Source organism: Mirounga angustirostris, unplaced genomic scaffold (genome assembly GCF_029215605.1).
Source record: "Mirounga angustirostris isolate CCGP_5_RB_7025 unplaced genomic scaffold, mMirAng1.0.hap1 SCAF_1, whole genome shotgun sequence".
Lineage (NCBI taxonomy): Eukaryota > Metazoa > Chordata > Mammalia > Carnivora > Phocidae > Mirounga > Mirounga angustirostris.
The window spans coordinates 24,385,536-24,408,622 of NW_026991709.1; the positions used below are offsets into that span (position 1 = coordinate 24,385,536).

Here is a 23,087-nt window from a genome sequence, read left to right on the forward strand (position 1 = left end):
GTCAAATGTTGACTCAGGATGCTGGGTTCTTATCTGGAGACTCTGGGGAAGAATTCTCTTTCAATCTTACTCGGGTTGTTGGCTGAATTCAGTTTCTTGTCATTTTAGGACTGAAGTCCCTGTTCCATGTCTGGCTGTCAGCCAGGATCTGCTTTGGTTTCTAAATGTCACCTGCATTTCTTTTTGTATGTTCCTTCCATTTTCAAGACAGCAATGGCATGGTAAATCCTTCTTGTACTTCAAATCTCTCTAACTTCATCTGCCAACAATGAGAAAACTTTCTGCTTCAAAGTGGTCATGTGATTAGATTAACACCACCTGAATAATTTCTGCTTTATGGTCGACTCCTTAGTAATCTTACCTACATCTGCAACATCTTTTTCTATGTAACATGACATAATCATGGGACTAACACCTGAGGTAAGGTCATGAGGGACATCCTAAAATTCTGCTTAACACAAGAAAAATGCTTTTTCAGTCACATTTGATATTCAAATTCATTTAGTAGCAGAATTACAGATTAGCCTTTTAAATATTTTTTTCTCATAATGCGATCAGATTTCCATTTCTCTAGGGGATTTTTTCCAGCTTGCTATTCAATTGCACCAGTTAATTTTTTTCATTATTATGAAGAATTGCATACATATTAGAGAGATTGTCATTCATTACTTTTTCATCTTTTTGAAAACACATAGGCTGACTTGGTAGAAAAAAATGACATCTTTAAAGGCACAAAAATATTAGTGTTTTCGCATGAAATGGTGAGATAAACACTCATAGTACCATCAGTAGGCACATCTTGTCACCTCTTAAAAGAAGAGCTAAACTAGTTAAAACTGAAATTGTAAAGAATACCTAATATAATAGAATCACCATGGAAGTGTTGAATATATCCAGGGCCCTATTTAGACATAATTAATCTCTGTGCTTACACAGACTATAAAGCTAAGCAGAAGAGCCAAGGGATATCCAGTACAGACTTTCCAACAAAAACGTATTTAATAAAAACACCCAGACCTTTAAAATGAGATGCTGAAAATGCTCCAATTACAGAGTAAGCATATTGTTATATAAACGTCTGTACATCTAGAGCAAGATACTACCACAAAGATTAGTATTAAAGACACAGTGACCACAAATGCTTCAAAATAAACCAAACCCAGATCAACTAACTTGTGAGACACGTATTAAAAGTTTCTATCCTCTGATCCTCTCTTTCTTTGAAGCATGAATGACCGTAATTGTAGATCCCAGGCAGCTTAATAATCACTTCATTTTCCCATGAAGATTTAGTCTTTTTGTTTAGAAAGTATGAAAAAAAATCACTTACTAGGACATAAAGAGCTTCTAAAATAGTCACTAATTGACCATTGTAAATATAAGCAACAAAGTTGGCTGTCTCTACAATTTCTAGAGACTACCTTTTCCACATAACATAGCTGCTTCTGTTTTTATGCCAGGAATGGTATGGTGAATCCTTCTTGTGCTTCAAGTCTGAGTCTTCATTGCCTGCCTTTCCCCCACTGATATCTGTCTAGCCTGCTACAGCCATTCTTTAAGACCTACATGACTATCTGAGTTGGAATAAATATCTGGTCTTCTGTAGTCAAAGAACCTCAGGCTTTTATGTCACCATTGTTCATCCAGCACCAAGTGCAAATGTGGATACTGTAGTCAGTCATACACACTGCCCCCTTCCTAAGGGAATACAAAAATGGTATAACCCCAGTATGACTTTGGGCTACGGCCACCACCAAGACACAGGCACTGCTACTGAGAAGGCTTGGGCCCGGCTGAGTGGTGCCATTTGCATTTTATTTAGAGTTTTAAAATTTAGTATGCAAGTATTCTGACACAGGGAAATGTGTCAGGTCAGAATCCAGACCTGAATCTTGTACATAACTTCTTTTATACTTTATTCTTGGTAAGTATCAGTTCTATGTAATTAATTTTAGGTTATAATTTTACTGAGGGTAACTGTGTCAAAATCTACATGTTGTTTTTTTTTTTTTTTAAGATTTTATTTATTTGTGAGAGAGAAAATGAGAGACAGAGAGCATGAGAGGGAGGAGGGTCAGAGGGAGAAGCAGACTCCCTGCCGAGCAGGGAGCCCGATGTGGGACTTGATCCCTGGACTCCAGGATCATGACCTGAGCCGAAGGCAGTCGCTTAACCAACTGAGCCACCCAGGCGCCCTTACATGATTATTTTTGCAGGCAATCCCTCTTACCACCTACTTTTTCTCTATCAGGGATCACACTTCCTCCTAAATAGATAAAATATCAATGCCATGAGGCTGAAAAAAAAAAAAAAAACCTCAGTGGTATACCCCTCCTTCCTCCAATAGGTATTCTGCTATTTCCTTGTCTACATTTAGTTTGCCAGTGGAGGTTATCTAAACTATGTATTCAGTTCATCGCCTCCTCAGCTTTCTTCACTTACTGCATTTAAACATCCACTTTTACCATTCCATTGAATGACTCATAAATGTGACCCCCATAAACTTACTGATTGTTCAAATGGATACATTTTAATTATTATTTAATCTCTCTGAAGTATTTTATATCATTGGCATGTCTTTCTACATTGTGATGCTGTCCTCTTTCTTTTTATGACTCCAAGGCATCAGGGTTTTACTCCAATTTTTTCTGACCATTCTTTCTCAAATGTCTTCACTGAATCATCTCTCACTGGTGAGTCCCATTATCAATTGTATCTCCTCAAGTTCCCTATGACCACACTACATATCCACTCCCAAGTGCTTTATTTTCATTTTCCCATATATGCTTATAATTTTCAATTCTAAATTTCAGTTTATAACACTTTTATCAGTTGCAGGCATATATTTCTATGTCAGGCATATCCTTACTGACCCCACTGAGAGATTCTTCAGACATTCACATTTGACCTAATCCAAGACAGACAAACAAGAAAAAAACATATAAAATTTCAGTACTTCAGTCTTTCTCTTCCAGAAAAAAATAAAAAATTAAAGGAATTAAGTTATATTTTTAAAAGTAAATAACTTAAAGAATTGAAATTTAAAGGTATTTCAATGATAAACATCACTGAAAACTTTGGGGAAAATTTATGTTTACATTTCCTTTAAGAGTTAATCACTGATGTATGAGGATGAATGCCACCTGGAAAATCCACAAACAGGGCTGCCATAGAAAGGAAATATAGTATAAGAATACTCATATTAGCAAGACATTATCATAATATCACTCTTGTCACCTTAAATTTTGATCCATTTGATTCCAAGAGGAGACATTACAGTTCAATAATATCTGAGGAATGGATAAAGAAGATGTGCTATATATATAATGGAATATTACTAAACCATAAAAAAGAATGAAATCTTATCATTTGCAATGACATGGATGAAGCTAGAGAGTATTATGCTAAGTGAAATAAGTCAGTCAGAGAAAGACAAATACCATGATTTACTCATATATGGAATTTAAGAAAAAAAGCGATGAACATAGGTGAAAAAGAAAGAGAGAGGCAAATGAGAAAACAGACTCTTAACTATAGAGAACAAACTGAGGGTTGCTGAAGGGGAGGTGGATGTGGGATGGGTTAAATGGGTGACGGGGATTAAGGAGGGCACTTGTGATGAGCACTGGGTGTTGTATGTAAATAATGAATCACTAAATTCTACATTTGAAACTAATATTACACTATATGTTAATTAACTGCAATTTAAATAAAAACTTGAGAAAAGAAAAGAAATATCCTCTGGGGACATCTGTTATAAGAAAAACTGAATTTTAAAATAATGTTATCTCATAAATACTTAGAAAAAATGGAAAGTTTTTTTAGAAGAAAAATGACATTTTGATGAGGCTAGACTGATTTGAAAGAGTAGAAAATTTAGAAATGTTAAACCATTAAATGTATTGAAGTATGAAAATAAGAAAACAATACCTCAATTATTAGTGACATTTAAACTTTGCTCTTCTACAATAAGAGTATAATGGCTTCAGTCTTACTTTTCTGTAGAAGCAATGGAACGAAATAAGGTTTCAGAGAGAGAGAGCAATCCTTGATAACTAAATATACAGAAAATAGATATTGTTACTTTCTTCCTTGTGGTATGAAATCTGGCCCAGGTGAAGGGTAAGAAATGGTGATCATGACTATGACCTATGGTCAGTAAGATGGTATAGTGTTTTAAATGTACTAGATAACCATGTATCATCCACCTATCAGTTATGGCAGCAGTCTTTATTGGAAAAGAAAAACAGTAAACATTGAAAGACAAGATAGAGATTAATCCTAGTAAGTCTAAAGACTCATTACAGAATGTACCTAAATGATAGGGCTTACCTTCCTTGTATTTATAAAATTATAATGCAACAATTATGATTAACCAAAAAAAAAAGTACTTCAATCAAGTAAATCCAGTATGTCTTCTTTCTCTGTCAGGATTGTATATAGACAGTTATTTATTTTGAGATTCCTTTTTTATAAATTATAAAAGGGTACTGAGAATGAAGAATCTGTGTACAAAGTGTAATAGAATATAGGGGAAAGACAACTGTTTCTTCTTGCTGACTAAATGCTAAATGATCAATCTGCTCAGATATCAAGCAGTACATATTTAGCAATTATCTAAGAAACCACAAAAACTATATAAGTATTTCAGCATTTTAGACTGGAAGCAGATTTAAAATTTTAGTTTAAGTAATCTGTTTTGGGAATAAAGAAAAAAAGACTGAGAGGGTTAAAAGCAATATGAAATATCCTAGAAATATTTTAAGATAGCATGCATTTTTTGGGTTTTGCAACTAGTGTTATTTTCCATACTTCTGTTGGTTTAGTTTCCCTTTAAAATAAATAAATTCAAAAAATTCTACTTTGCAAAGGAGAAAAGACAAAATTGTGATCTTTCTCATGCTGCCATGGAAGTGTCTAATTGCTACTTTTTTAACGCAAATTAATTTTCTCATATGCTCAATTTAAGTATCGTCCAATTTTCCTCTCTGTGGCCTTTTGCTTAAGGAGTAATTACACTGCTGACATTTTTAATTAAAACAGTGCTATCTATTTTAAAAAGCATTAAGCCTGCCATTGATTTCAGATCCTGAATAAAATTTTGGTTGATGAATCAGGATATGTGTCTTAATACTCTATAAAGCCTATATGTATCAGACAACAATTTAAATTGCATAGTATTCACATAAAAAATCATTTTTAAAAATTCAATAACATCATTTGAAATTTGGGTCCTAATACAATGAAACAGATTTTTAAAAATATACATATATTTTAAATATTATATATATGGTCCATTCTGATGAAGCTATCACCTAATAATTTTAATTTATAATTGGAAAATGTAAATTAATTTACAGTTATAAATGTTGGAAATTATACTTGGAAGTATTAATTTAAAGTTAGAAACTTAACATTTTAGCTTTTTTTTTGGAATCTGAAAAATAATCTGTGGCTTACTATATATTTACTAAATACATTTCCAAATTCTGGAGAATGTTTCAAACTCTTAATGAGGAGGAGCTATGAGCTACTTAACCAGTACAATGAGAGCATTAGTAGTGTTATGAAGGATGCTGCTGGGCAGAATGGTGGGGAGGAAATGTGCAATTCAACAAAATGGACCTATGAATTCTTAAAGATAATAATGTCACTAGACAAAAAGAATCTTAGTAATCTGTAAATGAGGACAAAGGATTTACCCAAGTATATAGCAAAAGAATCTCCCTTAGAAAATCCCTAAACCAAGGCCCTGACATCTGATTAGAGGTGGCTCTTAATCTAATGCTTATGAACTTGTATTATAAAGTGGAAAAAAAAAAAAAAAGAGAGAGTAGATCTTAAAAGTTCTCATCATTTATAACCATGTATGGTGATAGATATTAACTAGACTTATTATGGTGATCATCTTGCAATATATGCAAATATGGAATCGTTATGTTGTACACCTGAAATTAATATATCAATTATATTTCATTAAAGTGAAGAAATGTCTATGATCAATTCCTATAAGTTATGTATAACTTGACTTTGGTGTCAAGGATAATGCTACACTTAATATCTTTCACAATGGACAAATAAAATCAACAAGCATATCTTCAGTGAATGGCATGAAGGGGAAGATACAGTTCTTTTTTTAAATTTTATTTTATTATGTTATGTTAATCACCATACATTACATCAATAGTTTTTGATGTAGTGTTCCATGATTCATTGTTTGCATACAACACCCAGTGCTCCATTCAATATGTGCCCTCTTTAATACCCATCACCAGGCTAACCCATCCACCAACCCCCCTCCCCTCTAGAACCCTCAGTTTGTTTCTCAGAATCCATAGTCTCTCATGGTTCATCTCCCCCTCTGATTCCCACCCCCTTCATTTTTCCCTTCCTACTATCTTCTTTTTTTTCTTTTAACGTATAATGTATTATTTGTTTCAGAGGTACAGGTCTGTGATTCAACAGTCTTACAAAATTCACAGCACCCACCATAGCCCATACCCTCCCCAATGTCTATCACCCAGCCATCCCATCCCTCCCACCCCCCACCATTTACTGTATAGTAAAAAGGGGCTTTAGGGGCGCCTGGGTGGCCCAGTCGTTAAGCGTCTGCCTTTGGCTCAGGTCATGATCACAGGGTCCTGGGATCGAGCCCCGCGTCGGGCTCCCTGCTCCGCAGGAGGCCTGCTTCTCCCTCTCCCACTCCCCCTGCTTGTGTTCCCTCTCTCGCTGTGTTTCTCTCTGTCAGATACATAAATAAAATCTTTAAAAAAAAAAAAAAAAGGGGCTTTAAAACTGAGGATATACCTACAATATAATGTCTATGATTACCTACTTATATCCCTCTTAGTGTATTCTTTGTTCTGTAATCTTCACATACTGAAGATAAATAGGTTAAAAAACTCATTTTTATATACAGATTGCATATATATAATATATCCAATTATATTACCTGTTTTTAATGTTTAAATTTAGTTTAAATATTCCTTACTTAAAAATTATCTAATGTTATGTATAGTTGAATATATAATTACTTTGAAATGAGCCCTCTTTTCAGACCTTAAGCATCACATTTATTACACTCATTACTTTATTGTCTTAGTCTTCATTTGACCCAGCAACACAACATAGACTTAACTTTCCACCAATAATTTCCTTTGATTTAAATTTCCTCAACTGTTAAGGAATTTGATGTATTCCATGTATGGATGTGGGCTGTGACTTTTCCCACTATGAAAGATTATAGGTGGTAATACATGTTTTCAAAGCTTCAATTTTTTTTCTTTAATTTAAGACTCTTTTAGCTAATTCTCATATTTTTGAAGCTCCAGGCATTAAGCAGTGGGTGGAATTTAATGATGAAAGCAGCAGATATTATTAATGCAGATACATCAGCTGCATCAAATTCATGTTTAGAAGATGTGATAGTTGGGCAGGAGTAAAGTCAGGTCCTTTTTTTATTTCGTAATAGATACTTTCATTATTGACAGAACACAAACAAATTTCTGCTTCATTAAAGAGTTTTTTAGAAATCATAACAGTGAGGTGAAGTAAGAAAGAAAAAAGTGAGGAAAAATATTAAAAATACCACTCATAAATCAACATTTGGATAAAAACTGAATATGTCAATTTTTGGCCTTACTAAGGAATAACACGACTTGGTAATAAATATAATCGATGGCATTAAAATTAAATCAGCTCTTTTGATATTCATCTAATCTAGGAAAGGAAATAATAATCCATTTCTAAGCAATCTACACATTTAATGCAATGCCTATCAAAATAACAACAGCATTTCTGAAGAACTAGAACAAACAATCCTAAAATTTGTATGGAACCACAAAAAAACTCCAAATGCCCAAAGCAGTCTTGACAAGGAAAAGCAAAGATGGAAGCATCAGAATTCCAGACTTCAAGTTATATTACAAAGCTGTAGTGACCAAGACAGTATGGTACTGACACAAATATAGACATATAGATCAGTAGAATAGAAAGCCCAGAACTGAACCTGTAAATATGTGGTCAATTAATCTACTACAAGCAGGAAAAAACATCCAATGGAAAAAAGTCTCTTCAACAAATGGTGTTTGGAAAAACTGGACAGCAAAATGCAAAAGAATGAACTGAACCACTTTCTTACACCATACACAAAAATAAATTCAAAATGGATTGAAGAGCTAAATGTGAGACAGGAAACCATTAAAATCCTAGAGCAGAGGAGGAGCAAGATGGCGGAGGAGTAGGAGACCTGGATTTTGTCTGGTCTCAGGAATTCAGCTGGATAGGGATCAAACCATTCTGAACACCTACAAACTCAACAGGAGATTGAAGAAAAGAATAGCAGCAACCCTCTGAACAGAAAAGTGACCACTTTCTGGAAGGTAGGACGTGCAGAGGAGTGAATCTGAGGTGATATTCAGGAAGATAGATGGCAGGGGGAGGGGGGGCCTCCGTTAGCCACTACTGGCAAGTGATAGAGCTGCGGAGCACAAAATCGGAACTTTTAGAAGTCAGCTCCGCTGAGGGACATCGCTCCAGTGGCTAAGCGGGGGGTGGTATCCTCGCTGGGACAGTGTGGTCCCAGGACGCTCGGGGCACAGAAAGACCAGGGGTGCCTGAGTGTGGCAGAGCTCCCAGGTATCAGAACGGGGAAGCTGGCTGCAGAGACGGAGCCAAGGAGCGGGCTCTCAGCTTGGGGTTGCCATAAACCATGATCCATGACACAGTCGGGCCCCTGCTCCTCCAGCAGGGACCCAACAAGCGGCAGATCCAGGGAGACTCCCCTCACTCCCCCCAGAGGAGCAGTGCAGGAGCGCACCGCAGGGATCTGCTGGGTTTGGAGACTCCACACGGAGTCAGGTGCCAGAGATAGAAACACTCGGTCACAGGCCGGGTGAGCACGGAGTGCGGCCGGAGACAGGGGAGAGGGAGTGACTGACTGCTTTTCTCTGGAGGCGCACTGAGGAGCAAGGCACTGAGCTCTTGGCTTCTCCGGGGCGGAGATTGGGAGGCTGCCATTTTCATTCTCGTCCTCCAAAGCTGTACGGAAAGCTTGCAGGGAACAAAAGCTCCCAAGAGCAAAACCGAGCAGATTACTTAGCCTGGCCGGCAAGGGCGGGGCAATTCCGCCTCCGGCAAAGACATTTAAGAACCACTGCAACAGGCCCCTCCCCAAGAAGATCAGTAAGAACAGCCAGCCAAGACCAAGTTTACCCATCAATGAGAATGACAGAACTCCAGCGCTAGGGGAATACTGCACTTGGAATTTATGGCTTTTTTTCCCATAAGTCTTTAGTCTTTCAAAGTTAATTTTTTAACTTTCTTTTTCTTTTTCCCTTTTTCAACCAACATCTTATCAATCCCTTTTTTAAAAGACCTCATCAAAAAAGAGAATTACAGACCAATATCCTTCATGAACATGGATGCAAAAATTCTCACCAAAATACTAGCCAATAGGATCCAACAGTGCATTAAAAGGATTATTCACCATGACCAAGTGGGATTTATACCTGGGCTGCAAGGTTGGTTCAACATCCACAAATCAATCAATGTGATACAATACATTAATAAAAGAAAGAACAAGAACCATATGATGCTCTCAATAGATGCAGAAAAAGTATTTGACAATGTACAGCATCCTTTCTTGATCAAAACTCTTCAGAGTATAGGGATAGAGGGTATACACCTCAATATCATAAAAGCCATCTATGAAAAACCCACAGCAAATTTCATTCTCAATGGGGAAAAACTGAGAGCTTCCCCCCTGAGGTCAGGAACACAGCAGGGATGTCCACTATCACCACTGCTATTCAACATAGTATTAGAAGTCCTAGCCACAGCAATCAGACAACAAAAAGAAATAAAAGGCATATGAATTGGCAAAGAAGAAGTCAAACTCTCACTGTTTGCAGATGATATGATACTTTATGTGGAAAACCCAAAAGACTCCACCCCAAAACTGCTAGAACTCATACAAGAATTCAGTAAAGTGGCAGGATCAAAATCAATGCACAGAAATCAGTGGCATTCCTATACACCAACAACAAGACAGAAGAAAGAGAAATTAGGGAGTCGATCCCATTTACAATTGCACCCAAAACCATAAGATACCTAGGAATAAATTTAACCAAAGAGGCAAAGAATCTGTACTCAGAAAACTATAAAATACTCATGAAAGAAATTGAGGAAGACACAAAGAAATGAAAAAACGTTCCATGCTCATGGCTTGGAAGAACAAATATTGTGAAGATGTCAATGCTACCTAGAGCAATCTACACATATAATGCAATCCCTATCAAAATACCATCACCTTTTTTCAAAGAAATGGAACAAATAATCCTAAAATTTGTATGGGACCAGAAAAGACTCTGAATAGCCAGAGGAATGTTGAAAAAGAAAAGCAAAGCTGGTGGCATCACAATTCTGGACCTCAAGTTCTAATACAAAGCTGTAATCATCAAGACAGTATGGTACTGGGGCGCCTGGGTGGCTCAGTTGGTTAAGCGACTGCCTTCAGCTCAGGTCACGATCCTGGAGTCCCTGGATCGAGTCCCGCATTGGGCTCCCTGCTCGGCGGGGAGTCTGCTTCTCTCTCTCCCACTCCCCGTTTGTGTTCCCTCTCTCGCTGTGTCTTTCTCTGTCAAATAAATAAATAAAATCTTTAAAAAAAAAAGACAGTATGGTACTGGCACAAAAACAGACACCTAGATCAGTGCAACAGAATAGAGAGCCCAGAAATGGACCCTCAACTCTATGGTCAACTAATCTTCGACAAAGCAGGAAAGAATGTCCAATGGAAAAAAGACAGTCTCTTCAACAAATGGTGTTGGGAAAATTGGACATCCACATGAAGAAGAATGAAACTGGACCATTTCCTTACACCACACAGAAAAATAGACTCAAAATGGTTGAAAGACCTAAATGTGAGAAAGGAGTCTGTCAAAATCCTAAAGGAGAACACAGACAGCAACCTCTCCGACCTCAGCCGCAGCAACTTCTCCTTAGACACATCGCCAAAGGCAAGGGAAGCAAGGGCAAAAATGAACTATTGGGACTTCATCAAGATAAAAAGCTTTTGCACGGCAAAGGAAACAGTCAACAAAACCCAAAGACAACCGACAGAATGGGAGAAGATATTTGCAAATGACATATTGGACAAAGGGCTAGTATCCAAAATCTATGAAGAACTTATCAAACTCAACACCGTAAGAACAAATGATTCAATAAAGAAATGGGCAGAAGACATAAACAGACATTTTTCCAAAGAAGACATCCAAGTGGCCAACAGACACATGAAAAGGTGCTCAACATCACTCGGCATCGGGGAAATCCAAATCAAAACTTCAATGAGATACAACCTCACACCAGTGAGAATGGCTAAAATTAAAAGTCAGGAAACAACAATGTTGGCGAGGATGCGGAGAAAGGGGAACCCTCCTACACTGTTGGTGGGAATGTAAGCTGGTGCAGCCACTCTGGAAAACAGTGTGCAGGTTTCTCAAAAAGTTGAAAATAGAGCTACCATATGACCCGGGAATTGCACTACTGGATATTTACCCCAAAGATACAAATGTAAGGATCTGAAGGGGTACGTGAACCCTGATGTTTATAGCAGCGATGTCCACAATGGCCAAACTATGGAAAGAGCCAAGATGTCCATTGACAGATGAATGGATAAAGAAGATGTGGTATATATATTCAATGGAATATTATGCAACCATCAAAAGGAATGAATTCTTGCCATTTGCAATGACGTGGCTGGAACTGGAGGGTATTATGCTAAGCAAAATAAGTCAATCAGAGAGAAACATGTATCATATGACCTCACTGATATGAGGAATTCTTAATCTCAGGAAACAAATTGAGGGTTGCTGGAAGGGTGGGAGGGGAGGGATGGGATGGCTGGGTGATAGACATTGGGGAGGCTATGTGCTATGGTGAGCACTGTGAATTGTGTAAGACTGTTGAAACACAGACCTGTACCTCTGAAACAAATAATACATTATATGTTAAAAAAAAAAAAAAAGAAGAAGAAGATAGCAGGAGGGGAAGAATGAAGTGGGGGAAATCGGAGGTGGGGACGAACTATGAGAGACTATGTCTGAGAAACAAACTGAGGGCTCTAGAGGGGAGGTGGGTGGGGGGATGGGTGAGCCTGTTGATGGGTATTGAGGAGGGCACATACTGCATGGAGCACTGGGTGTTATGCACAAACAATGAATCATGGAACACTACATCTAAAACTAATGATGTAATGTATGGGGATTAACATAACAATTAAAAAAACCTAAAGATGTAATGTATGGTGATTAACATAACATAATAAAAAGAAAATACGTTAAAAAAAAATCCTAGAGCAAAACATAACCAGTAACCTCTATGACATCCGTGGTAGTAACTTCCTTCTAGATATGTCTCCTTAGGCAAGGTAAACAAAAGCAAAAATGAACTATTGGGACTTCATCAAAATAAAAACTCCTGTACAGCAAAGGAAACAATTAACAAAACTAAAAGGCAACCTACAGAATGGGAGAAGATCTTTGCAAATGACATATCTGATAAGGGGTTAACATCCAAGATATATAAAGAACTTACAAACTCAACACCCCAAAAACAAATAATCCAATTAGAAAATGGGCAGAAGACATGAATAGAAATTTCTCCAAAGAAGATATCCAGATGGCTAACAGACACCAAAAAGATGCTCAACGTCACCGATCATCAGGAAAATACATATCAAAACTATGATGAAATATCACCTCACACCTGTCAGAATGACTAAAATGAATAATACAAGAAACAACAGGTGATGGCAACAATATGGAGAAAGGGAAACCCTCCTCCACTGTTGGTGGGAATGCAAGCTGGTGCAGCCACTGTGCAACACAGTATGGAGGTTCCTCAAAAAGTTAAAAATAGAGCTACCCTATGATCCACCAATTGCACTACTAGGTGTTTGCCCAAAGAATGCAAAAGTACTAATTCAAAAGGATACATGCACCCCGATGTTTATAACAGCATTATCTACCACCTATAATAGCCAAGATATGGAAGCACCCCAACTGTCCATCACCTGATGAATAGATAATGAAGATATCTCAGCCATTAAAAAAGAATATTACTCAGCCATAAAAAAGAATTAATCTTGCCATTTGCAAAAACACAGATGGAGCTAAAGTACTGCTACATAAAATAAGTCAGAGAAAGACAAATACCATATGATTTCACTCATATGTGGAATTTAAGAAATAAAACAAGTGAGCAAAGGGAAAATAAAAGAGAGGGGAAAGCAAACCAAAAAATAAACTCTTAACTATAGAGAACAAACTAATGGTTACCAGAAGGGAAGTAGGTGGGGGATGGGTTAAATAGGTATGAGGATTAAGGAGTGCATTTGTGATGAGAACCGAATGTTGTATGGAAGTGCTGAATCACTATGTTGAACACCTGAAACTAATATTACACTGTATGTTAACTGAAACTTAAATAAAACCTTAAAAAATAATTCTATGTTTGAATTAATTTTTTCTGAAATACTTTGAAACTACAAAAATATTTTTATTTTAGTCACTATTACCTCATTGTGTAGGTTTGAATTTGAATGGTTCACTCATATAAACTGTATTTTGAATCTGAGTCATGTAATATATAAAGATAGATCTGTGTACATATGGAAAATGTTCTCCGTATTATGTAAAAAATTTTCTTAGGCATAAAAAGTTGAGACACGGGAAATTCAAATTTAACTTTCCTCTACTTATATAAATATCCAAAAATATTTAATCACTCAATGCTAAAAATCATGAAATTTAAATAAAGAACAGTATAATGTTTTGTTAATTTCTTTGTATTTAATACTTTACTGAACTTCCACATTCTCCTAGAATAGATGTAAATTGGAAAAAATAGTTCCCTAAACACATAACAAAATGAGTCAAAGACATAATAATATTAACTTTGATAAAAAGTTGATCCACCTCAAATATGTATTATCAAAATAATTTGACAAATGGCAAATGGTACAAGAAAGTTTATTATAGCCTTCCTTACATTTTGGAAGTATGCTGCAGAGAATGGACAAACACAAAAGATAATTTCAGATAAGGTTGAGTGTTATAAAGGAAGTAAAATAGTGTAGTTGAGCATGATGGGAGAGGACTAATTTAAGTAAGGTGTTCAGAGAAGTGGCATTTGATTGTATTCTTAAATGGTGAGGAATTAGCTTGCCAATTCAACAGTTCTATGAAAAGTATGAACAAATGATAAAGAATTGAGATGAAAATAAGCTTGGGATTTTCAGACATAAGAAATATGGTCTGTGTGTGTTAAGTACACAGGATAGAGTTTGGGTGAGGCATTGTAATCATGGGTGACAGGTGTCATAATAGGAAAACCTAAAGATGGGAACCTATTTTAAGGATATGAAATTTCTGTTGGAACTTCTAGAAATTAAAGTCAGAATGCCGGTCTGGAATCATATAATGTAATGTTTTAAGCCCTAGGAGAGACTATGGATTTATTTAAATGTGCACAGAAGCCATTAGAAAGGTTGGAGAAGCAGTACAAATATATTTATATTTTAAAGGACCATGCCTTCTTTTTTGGGGAGAATGTACTCTGACATGGGATATGTTAAGATTAGAAGCAATGAGACACATCAGAAGCTGTTATAGTAATGTAACTTCTATTAATACATTTAATTCATGTACATGACCTTCATAATGCATTTAATTCATATATTCATACTCATATTGTGTAAATCATGACAACCTTAACAGTTCCACTGTAACAATTGGAAAAGCTCAGTCCATTGCAAAAATCATAATTTCATAGACACTAAGAGCAGTGAAAACAGTAAGAATAGAATTGGAATTCCAGAGATGGCAGGACTCTTAGATGAGCTGACTATCCTATCACTAACTGTTTTCTTCTTGGTGACATTTGCTAATTATAAGCTGGGACCAAGGAGGGGCTTGGCTCTGGGTCAGACTTGCCCATGCTGAGGAACTCGACTGAAAGTAAGTAAAATTGTCATTCTCTTGAAACTTTACAGGGCTGATGGAAGAAATAGACAACTTGAAAATACCCAAATACAAGTGTGCCTAGGTGGCTCAGTCCATTAAGTGTCTGCCTTCAGCTCAGGTCATGATCCCAGGGTCCTGGGATCGAGCCCTACGTTGGGTTCTCTGCTTGGTGGTGAGCTCCTCCGCACCCCCTACTCAGGCTCTCTTTTGCTCTGCTCTCTCTCTCTCTAATATAGAAATAAAATCTTAAAAAAAAAAAAAAGCAAACCCATTAAAAAAAGAAAGAAAAGGAAATACCCGAATACAGCCAGTTTTCCCCAAAGAACAAATTCTGAATCTCCATCTGCTAGCTGGTGGTTTTGTTTACAAGTAAACAAAGTAATAACTCCTATGATTATGTCATACTTAGCACAGATCTCACCAGAGAAATGGAGCCTGCCTCAAAACACAATTTTCTCTTCAACATATTTGAATGACTTAGAGGCAGGAGGAATCAGGGAACTGGAGAGCTAAACATAAAATTTCTACAGGTCAAAATCTCCCAGGTTTTCTGGGCTGAAGAAACAGAGATTTGACAGGGTCTCAATCCAAAGATTGAAATGTCCTAAGAACATGCCCCAAGAACAGAGATGGACCAGGGGTAGAGTGAATCTTACAAAGACTGCGCATTTAAACTATCTAACTGGTTATAGAGACAAAGCATTTCAATCTCTAATTTGAGATCAGATCTTTACCCTGTCTTCCTATAAGGGAAAGGGAAAGCCCTCGTTGGCTTTGTGAAGGCACTATGGTTTTCAAAAAAATAACCAGACATGGAAAAGGCAAGTAAAAGGTGACCAGTAATGAATACAAACAGAATGATAATCCTAATAGTGACATTAGTACAAACAAGGACTTATTATTAATTTGATCAATATAATATATGATAGTCAAAATGATGAAAAGCCGGAAATTGTAATAGAAAAATTTAATCTATAAAATAGAATCAAATGTACATTTTAGAATGTAAAATACAATTTCTGAAAGGAATCAAACTTGTTGAACGATTTTTAACAGACTGTGCACAGAAGACAAGATTTGTTATGCATTTTGTTATATATAAAGTATACATACCATGCATTATATAAATGTAAATATTATATATGGTATATATGAACATTAACATGATTATATTTAGAATTGTTTCTGACTTCTTTTTTATTTTCATTTTTCCTCTTTTGATTAATACCACTTGCATTTTTAGACTGGATAATTGGCATTAGATACTGAAACAAACAACTCCTAAGTCTCAGTGCATTAACACAGCATTTTTTTTTTCTTTCCCATGATAAGTAAAATGCTAATATTTCTCGTCAAGTGGTCCTCCTGGACATTTCTCCACTAAATGATGACTCTGGGACTGAAGTTCTTATCATTTAGTGACTCTGCAATGCCCCAAGTCCTCATAGTACCCTGCATTTAGTTGTTCAACTAGAAAAAGAAATTTTGGAGGATTGTGCAGTCACCCCCTGAGCCCCTCAATGACGTGCACAGCACTCCTGTCTGCTACCCGCTGTACAGCTGCATCATCGTTTCATTGGAAGCTGGGAAATGGGAGTGCCTGGCAGGTGGACAACTCCCTCAACTTTGCACAATGAAAAGGGGACATAAATCTGTGCAGTTCAAGCAATCTTTGCCACAATTAATGCATGCGATGAAGCAAATTATGATTTACATGCAAAGTAAGGGCATTGTTTCCTTCGAGTATAAGTTGGTGATTCTATATTTTCCAGGTAGCTTCTGTTCGCCTTCCTGCCTCACTTCCCCATCTTACCCTCTTATTAAAGTCTTCAAGTCTGATCCCTATGACAACTTCAAAAGGCACCCATGCACATTTACTACCAGAAAGTTTCAGCCAATGGGAACCCAAAAGTGATAGGAAAAGGAAGGATGGTAATGGCAGTGTACTTATTCTCCTGGGTCCATCCATGACCCAACACAGTGATGGGCTGGCTCTGTCTCTGGGCTGAAGTATTACTACATCTCTCAAGATGATCTCTTCCATAGGACTCTCTCCTTCTAGGTTCTGGCATAGCTCCTTTCCCCTTCCAGTCCTACTTACTGCTCTTTCGTCTATTATTTGCTGCTTTGTATCTAAAAATAACATTTTTTCAAATTAAATGAAGAAACACAAATATCCATTATAATTAAAACATAGGTTACATATGTATCCACACTGAACCTCACTATTATTTGGCCATAAAAAATTTTTACCTTATTATTACTACAATTCTATGTATATTATTATAAGAGACTATGGTAATTCTGTCCTTTATAAACATTAATATTGATTACAAAATATCATTTATGGGCTCAAAATACTAGGCTAGTAAAGAGCCAAAATGTTGATGTGCAATTCAAAAACACTAATCACATTAAAAACATTTAGTGTTTTATTGCTTATCATAAATATGCATTTTAGAAAATTTATGGGAAGAGTCTAGAAAAATATATAAATAGAATAAGTGTTATTTTAACTTGGAGATAACCAATTTGATTATACTTATGTTTATTTTCCAGCTTTTTCACTGCATGCTAAAAATCATGATAAATATAGACTTAGATGATAGATTTTATAAAATTGTTCTTATTCTTAACAAGTTTTATAAACTGATTATCAGTAATCATTGTTCTTTTTTCTTTCTTGATAGAACAGTATTTTTTTTTTAATTTTTATTTATTTATTTGACAGAGAGAGACACAGCGAGAGAGGGAACACAAGCAGGGGGAGTGGGAGAGGGAGAAGCAGGCTCCCTGCAGAGCAGGGAACCCGATGCGGGACTCGATCCCAGGACCCTGGGATCATGACCTGAGCTGAAGGCAGTCGCTTAACCAACTGAGCCACCCAGGCGCCCTAGAACAGTATTTTTAAATAAAATAAACTCTTTGATTAACACATGATCATAGTTAAAAATGTAACATTTTTAAAAGTACATTGTTTTAGAACCTAGTACCATTCATCAAGATGTCTGGCTCTCCTTCTGAGAATATGGGTGACGTGTACTGTCTCACCTCAAGTGGTAGGCATGTCCATGTTACTTGCTATGAAATAGACATTATGTGCAGTTATGAGTAGATATGTGTGTCACTTGCATGAAAAGCATGTACTTGCTGGCATTAGTCTTTCCATGTCTCTCTTCTCTTGCAACAAGGATAGTGGAGACAATCTTTCTGTCTCTATGGATTTTCCTATTCTGGACTTTCTGTAGAAATCGAACCATGCAATATGTAACCTTTTATGTCTGGCTTCTTTCCTTTAGCCTAGTGTTTTTAAGGTTCATCCATATTTTAGTGGATTCTTCACTCATCCTTTTTGAGTCTCCATTAATGATCCAGGTTTCTGGAACTTTTATTAAGTATAAATGATGCAATTCTTAATATGCTATATCATTTCATTGAGTTTTCTTCCATTTTATATTATCTACCTCCCTTTTCAAGAGTAGAAAAGTTTAAAGGCAAAATATATTTGATTCTATAGCTGATCATTATCTGACTAAAAAGTAAAAATTAGCCCAATGACAGCTTAAAGGAAAATACGAAAGTTTTTCTTTTGCTGTTGTAATACAATCTCCTAAATGTTTCTAAAAATATATTGGAATTATGAGGACTTATCTACCTTATGTAACTCAATGTGAAAGGAAACGTGAATCACATAAAAATTTAAAAATCTAAATAGATATATTCTATGAACAAAAAATATTGAAAATCTTTATTTTGATAACTGATAGATTGTTAGACAATTTCTGTGACATTTTCATTATGCAGAAACCATCCTTTTTTCATAACTAGAAATGAACTATATCCTGAAGTCTTAGGATCAAAAAGCATTATATTTTACTTTAATATATGTGAAGTTCTAAGATGCAACTCAGCACCGAAAAAGCTACAAATGAATTCTTCACCCTGGGTATTACTGACAAAAAGGATTAAATAAATACATTTGATTTATTTTCTTTCTTCTACAGCATAAGCTAGCTACAGTAACAGAATAAAGCTTCAGAGTTCTTTTTTTACTATATTGCAAAACTGTTATGTAAATTGATATTTAACAACTTTTTCTCTTCCTTGTGAGGATTTTGTGCCTTAAAAAATCAATTCCTTTTTCAACAGCCCTAAAGTTAGTTTGCCTACTATAAATTTTGTTTTTGCTAAAATATTTATTTTCTTCCTCACTCCTGTTATATTACTGCTTCTCTTTCCTACCTTTTCTCACTGAACCTCTCTGCACACCCAAGGATTCTTCAATATCATACTGATGCATTTAATCCACTAGTTATATTCATCTTTCCAGAATTTCAACTTCTTTTAGAAAAGAACTTTTATTTTTAATTGAAAGGTTAAGCTGTGTAATGAGTTTAACATATGAAGAACAAATAGAAGATGAAACATAATATGCGGTATCAGACTCCTGTCATTTTCAATGACTCAGGGTCTTATGGCCATGTCCTTTGTTATTTTTCCAGTGGTTATTTACAGAAGCTTTTTCAAATAAAGGGACTCCTTGACTAAGCCATTACCAAGTCATTTCTAAGATCTATGTCCTGCATAAGTACTGCTCTTAGGGTGAATACAGTTTCAATGTCTAAAAAATGAAGGGTCAAGTCCAAAATCATCATCTGCAAAGGCAGATGTCTCTTTCCCCAACAAGCCATTCCAGTGTCAGGTCCCCACCCAAAAGCACAACATGGGATTTCTATTATGTTCTGAAACTTTATCTCAAAATGCAGTGCCTTCCGGTATTGTAGTTAACCACTACTGTTCTGCATTTTCTGCTCTGAAAAATTTATGAGATAGTGATGGATTTATCGTGAAGGCCTAGCAATGTGTTCGTGTTGTTACTCACTTTCATGAATTTCACACACATAAATTACTTTAATGTGTCCACTTGTCTAGGCTACAGTACCCCTTTACTAAATCAAACAGAATTCCAGGTATTACTGTGAAGCTATTTCATAGATGTGGTTATCATCTATAATCAGTTCACTTTAAGAGATTACCCCCCAAAATATAGGTGGGACTCAGTCAGTTGAAGGACTTGCGAATGAAAACTAAGGTTTCCAGAAGAAATTCTCCCTCAAGACTACAGCATTAAACCCTTTCTAGCCTACTGGATTGCCCTACAAATTTCAGTCTTGCCAACCCCACAAACATGTGATCCAGTTACTTAAAATAAATCTCTTACATACTACCCACGTGCGTGTGTGTGTGTGTGTGTGTTTGTGTGTTTGTTTGTGTATAATCTGTTGGTCCTGTTTCCCTGGAGAACTTGACTGCTACAATCATCATATCTTTCTTCTCTTCTCCACCTTCCCTTCTCTCATCTCCTAATGTCCCTTCTCTCTCCCTTCTATTCAGTGGTGTTTGTGCTGGTCAAAGTGATCGCTGGGATCTGGCTGAGGGGACGATATATTTAGTTGAGTTTGGTGGAATATATGTACCTCATTTTGCAGTGACTTCCCTCTAGATTTCTCCTCTTTATACATGTTTCCTTTCTTCCACTATATCCATACCATTATAATATCCTCCACGAATGCTTCTTTTTCCCACTGTGCTGATACGTGTGCAGGGCTGGAGTTATAACAGTGTGAGCATGCCCTCCAGAACCTGTCCCTAGCATGTGAGTAAGTAGAGGAGAAAAAAAAAAAATGTTTGAAAGAATGACACAAGAAACTAGTCTTTGGAAAATTCTTACACATCTTGGAGACTCCATAAAACATTATCTTGACAGAGGTTTTCTTTCTAAATTAAAAAAATAATAATAATCCTACGGGCGCCTGGCTGGTTCAGTCAGAAGAGCATGTGACTCTTGATCTCAGGGTCATGAATTTGAGCTCCACATTGGGTGTAAAGATTATTTAAAAAAATTTTAAAAATTAAAAGAAAAAGAAGTTAACTTTTACAAGTGATAAATTAAAAATATATTTTGGTCAACCATGAGTGAAAGATCTTTCTATCCTTTCTATAGAATATATTTAAAAACTGTTACATAATACCGGTAATCTAAGAATATACAGCAAAAAAGTAGAAAAAATATTACAGCACTGTCTCAGGCTAAAGTTAATTAGTAAAAGTTTTATTTTCATGGATTGTGATGCTGGTAGTATTTGTCACTTTTCTAAAAAAATTGTAATATTTTAATGTTTTCTCATCCTAACCATTTCTTTGTATACCTAATATCATATTCATAATGATGTATACTTGAGGTTAAATTTCTTCTCCAAGTATACAAACTTTAGGTGAAAAAGAATCCCTGCAGGGAGAAATCCCTGGTTCCTGTTCTTTCTCACCATAGCCCTGGCTCTTGTTGCAATCACCTGGGCTGCTACAGTGTTGCAATCTGCCACTATCCAGTGGTGAACCCACAGCCAGTAAAACCTGTTCTGTCATGGCCAGGTAATCACACCGCATTCCACTGCTGAGATGAGGCATGCCACCTGTTGGTGAAGAATCAAGTTCGTTGTCCCTTGAGTGATGGCATCTGGGCCTCATCGGTTCTTTCCATGCCCAAGTGCAAGAGAGTTCTCTTCTTTAAGTGTTCTCGCACCACAGAATTTCATTATCATTAAATAGAAGTGAGTTAATGGAACTTAATTTAGTGAAATATTATTCAGCCTTTACGAAGAAGGAACTCTAAGTGAAATAAGTCAGGCACAGAAAGACAAATATTGCATGATCTAACTTATAAGTAGAATCTATAAAAGTCAAACTCACAGAAGTGGAGAGGAAAATGGTGGTTGCCAAGGACTGGAAGGAGGGGGAAATGAGGAGATATTGGTCAAAGGATGAAGTTGTGGGAAAAGATGAATAAGTTCCGGGGATTTAATGTACAACATGGTGGTTATAGTTAATAATACGGAGTTGTATATTTGAAATGTGCTAACAGAGTAGATCATATAGTGCTTACCACAAACACACACATACACACAAACTATGTGAGGTGATGGATATGTTAAATAGTTTTATTGTGGTAATCATTTCACAATGTATACGTATGCCAAAACATCAGATTGTATATTTTATATGTATACATTTTCTATTTGTGAATTGTTCATGAGTAAAGCTAGGAGACGTTTTTAAAAAAAAAAGAAATACAGATGCATTCAATTGTATTAGAGGCTAAAGAGAAATATCACTAAGATGGGAAGGATATTGATTCAGAAAAGGTATCATTCCCAGAAGAAGCATCAATCTTCCAACTAACCTGAATTAATACCACAAAATTAGTTTCTGACTCATGCAAATTCTCCAGGACACCTATCCTGCATGCAGTGATTCAGTGAGCGTGGTAGCCTTAATATCATGGCTCTTTATTCTCAACACAGTGCCTCTACCTGAGGAAACAGACTGAAGAATCATGAAACCTTCTTTGCTGCCTTGGGTCCAAAATGTCACATATCTCTTATGCTCTCTTATGCTTATATTGGCCAGACAAATCAGTCTTACACACAGACACAGGGAAAAAAAGGAGAACTGGATATTGGCGAGAAGTGGATATTGGTTTACCTCAGAGACTGAAAGTGAAACTTCAATCTATCAATTACTAAGATGTAATGTTAGGAGACCGCTTCCTCTGTGGTTATTTAAGTAAATGCAAAAACTAATGGATTGGGTCCTGGGAAAAATCATGGATTAATTTTTGTAACTATCTTATTTGTTGTTACATTCCAAATTCTCCTATTTTTACTATAAATATATAATTTATATTGTAAGACATATATTAAATATAAAATATTAATTTAAAAGGAGGAATTACTAACATGCTTTATCAGAGGGAATGCACGAGGAACATTAGGTCAACATGAGGCAGACAGTTTATGGACATAGATTATAATGTTTCTTGCAGTTTCTAAATCTTTGGTGTTGGATATAAGGCACAACATCTCTAAACTCTTGGGGCCTTAACATTTATATTTTCTCCTTAGACATACAAATATAAAATCCACATAACCTTTCAGATCCAATCACATACATAATAAAAAAACAAAAACAATCACTTTTCTAGAAAATGTAAGTAAAATGAAAAAG

The 23,087-nt window shown here is 36.0% G+C and overlaps 1 pseudogene; it reads right to left on the reverse strand.

The window, feature by feature from the left end:
• Nucleotides 1–609: 609 nt before the first annotated feature.
• On the reverse strand, nucleotides 610–21,551 carry LOC123834540 (magnesium transporter NIPA2-like; annotated as a pseudogene).
• Nucleotides 21,552–23,087: the final 1,536 nt, after the last annotated feature.